The sequence below is a fragment of the Vulpes vulpes genome, chromosome 6 (assembly GCF_048418805.1).
Source record: "Vulpes vulpes isolate BD-2025 chromosome 6, VulVul3, whole genome shotgun sequence".
In the NCBI taxonomy this organism is placed as follows: domain Eukaryota; kingdom Metazoa; phylum Chordata; class Mammalia; order Carnivora; family Canidae; genus Vulpes; species Vulpes vulpes.
In genome coordinates, this window is record NC_132785.1 from 11,600,293 (window position 1) to 11,603,998 (window position 3,706).

The window sequence follows — 3,706 nt, forward strand, 5'->3', positions numbered from 1 at the left end:
GTAAGGGAAATTACCTACAAGTAAGTGTTTTCTAATCCATATCTCTGAGATTTTATTCGGGTGCAGAGTAAGGTCCAAGAACCTGCATTTTCATAAGGATGCCAAGAGATGCAGATAATAAGCATTTTAGAAGCACTGGAATTAGATAATAAAATTATGTTTAAAATTAATGTTTTAAGGAAGCATAAAGTAACGTCACAAAAATTAAGGAATACAATTTTAGTATACTTCTGAAACGAAAGAATGAAATTCAAATGAAATAATACTTCAGGAAAATATTTAATTATAATTAACAATTTTTATTTATAATCCTTCGGTTCTTTTGAAATATGGTTATTTTTTTGTGAGGGTTTTTTTCCATCGCTTTTTCTAGATTTCATCTTAAAGCTACGTCTGATAATGTTCATGAAGAGAACAGATTGAAAACCTGAAAACAATCTATTTCTGTTTAAAACAAATGCCAATACAAATATATATTCATTCGTTCATAAATATTTATGAGTGTATGGCAGCGCCAGGCACTCTGATAGGTGCTGAAGGTGTAACAATGATCAGAACTGGCCCCGAGGCCATGGATAGTGTGGATAGTGTCTGGATTAGTGCCTCTTAAGCTTTGATTTGCATTAGAATCACATGGGGATTCTGATGAAATGCAGATGCTGATTAAGTAGGTCTGAGGTAAAGCCTGAGATTTTTGTGATTCTAACAAGTAGATGCTGCTGGTCCTTGACCACATTTTGAGTATAAGAGAGAATTGAAACTGCTTTAGTAGTTATTGCAATAGGCATTAGAACCAATGTAGTCAACCATATTTTCACTGCATTTTAGAGAAAGTAGAGGAGGAAAGGCTGGAAGAAATTTTGCTGGCAATAGTCCCTAATAATACTCTGAGAGTCAGAAGAAATGGTCTCCGAAGGTATCTCTTATATTAGAACCAGTTCATGTAAGTGTATTTTAATCTTTCCAAACATAAACCAGGGCACCTGGTTTGATGTAGAATAAATGCCAGGGTACCTGGGTGGCTCGGTGGTTGAGCATCTGCCTTTGGCTCAGGACATGGCCTTGGGATCCTGGGATGGAGTCCCACATGGGGCTCTCCCTGCGGAAGTCTGCTTCTCCCTCTGCCTAGGTCTCTGCCTCTCTCTGTGTAAATATATAAATATATATATATATATACATATAAATATATCATGGATAAATAAACAAAATCTTTAAAAAGAAAAAAAAGAACAAGTGCTAAAAGTATTAGTAATTAATGGCTGATGTAGCCAGCAGAGGATTTGCAAGTTCTGGTATTTCCTAGAACACTGCCTGCATTGGAGGGAGGTGTGGGGGGAATGACATGATCTTTTGTCAAGATGCCTACTGATAAAAGTGGACTAGCATGAGTCATACCTAAAACATTTAATAACATTTTCTTGTGACAGAATTTGGGCTGATATTTGCAATTTCGCTGAAATTTAATTTCAATCAAGTAGAATTTTCATAGGACCAAATGTCATCCATATTTTAAAGGTTGATATGCTTGTAATCTTTATATACATTTTAATTTAATGAAGAACTCTTTTGGAATTTTTGATTTCTGGGTAATGAGGATAAAAGGAAGCAAGCATGATGTACTCCCATGCTGAAACTTCTCACAATTATTTGTGAAAATAAAAACAAAAGGTCAGGCCTCACTCGCATGGCAGCCTTAGCAGCAGCAGAATATACTGGGGAAATTTGTCTAGAAAGAAGTATAGTGGGTGTGTAGGTCTCCGATACCTACAGAGTTCTTTTTTTTTTTTTTTAAGATTTTATTTATTTACTCATGGGAGACACAGAGAGGGGTGGGGGGGTAGAGACATAGGCAGAGGGAGAAGCAGGCTCCTGTGGGGAGCCTGATGCAGCACTAGATCCCAGGACCCCAAGATCACAATCTGAGCCAAAGGCAAATGCTCAACCACTGAGTCCCCCGAGTACCCCAATATCTACAGAGTTTTTTGGTAGCCTTCCAAGTTCTAGCTGGGCCAGATCCAGTAATGACTGACAGTTTTTTAGGAGTTTTGCTACCGGGTGGTTAAACAGAGCCATTATTAAAAAATTAAATTATATAAATGGAATTAAATTTCTTTAAAAGCAAAGGTAATAAATACACAAAACTCTTCACTTCCTAGTCATCTACATTTTACTAATATCTGTGTTCTTGAGGGTTTTTAAATGTCTCTCGTATCTGCATGGTGAAAACACTAGGTAATTGTGAGCTATTAGTATCCCTCCCCCATTCTTTGTTCAGAATGCCCCAGAGATGGCCGTTAAACAGGTATAGGCATATCTCTTGCCAGAGGTCAGTTTGGAAGAAAGGGCTTCAATCCTGGAGGTCTGAAAACTTCAAACTATGGGTGTGATCAGCAAACATGTGTCCTTCCATGTGGTGCACCATCTTCCCCTGCCCTGGTGTGTGTGCTCCCTTGTTTCTGTTCAGGAACAGTGACCAGAGTGGCTGGTCCCAGCTGTCTCACCCTGTCTGTCTCGGCCCACTTGTGTCTACTTTCAAAGGTAGCACTGTCCTGTTGTGGCCCAAATGCCCCTGCGTGGAAATCAACCACTTCCCAGATATCTGTGCGTGTGGGGTGTGTGTGTGGGGTGTGTGTGTGTGTGTGTGTGTGTGTATGTGTGTGTGCATACTCTGCCCTAAGACCACAGGCCTACGGTGGCCACCTAGGAGAGGCATAAATGTAAAGATGTGACTGAAAAAAATAACAACAAAAAATTGTTTGGGGTTTGGGGCCAAGGGCCAAGAAAAGCTTCTTGAGACATCTTTGGTACAAAAAGGTGGTTTTATTAAAGCACGGGGACAGGATCCGTGGGCAGAAAGAGCTGACTGGGGTCATGAGGAGCGACTGGCCCGTTAAATACATTCAAGGTGGGATGGGGTTAGGGTTAGGGACAGGCATTTCCAGGATCTGAGGGGGCTGGCTATTGTTAAAAAAAAGTCATTTATTTTTGATCAGTAAAAACTCAGTTCTGAGACCCTTCATGTGTATACCGGTGGGACATATACTTAGAGGATGACTACCAACATATATCTTGAGGATGTAGAGATAAAGGAAGTTTCCAAAGGAATTTTTGTATGTTAAAGTAGACATGCAGGATCCTGGAGGCTGGGCTAAGGGGCAGTTGAGTCCCTAGAGGAATGTCTCTGTTTTAAGGACTTGTCAATGGCCTATAGGTAGTCAGGAAATTTATTTTTTGTTTTGCTTTTGTTTCCCACATCATACTGACTCTGCCCTTGTATGATTAGGGCCCCTGACATTACAACATGATCTGACAAAGCCTTAGATACAGCTGTGCTTCAGGAGTTTGGCATTCACCATTGGAGGGGGGACCAACAACTTCCCTGGCAGGGTGCTGCCAACTAACCTTTCCAGTTGACTAGGTTCAGCTGCATTAAGCACTGCTCAGTAACTAAGGAGCTTTGCATGAACAGAATTCCTTTTGGGATGCTAGCTTTCATACATCACCCTTCAATAAATCAACCTCTACAATTCAACCATCTTTTAAAAAAAATATATATTTTTTTTTTGCAAAAGGAGATTTCAAAATGGAACAAGCAAGCCAAGCTAAGACTCTCTTTGAAAATAGCAGCAACTAATCCTAGTTTCATTAATCCCTGTTTTACATAAAGGACCTAAATGAGACCTGCACTCAAGATCTTTCCCCTGTA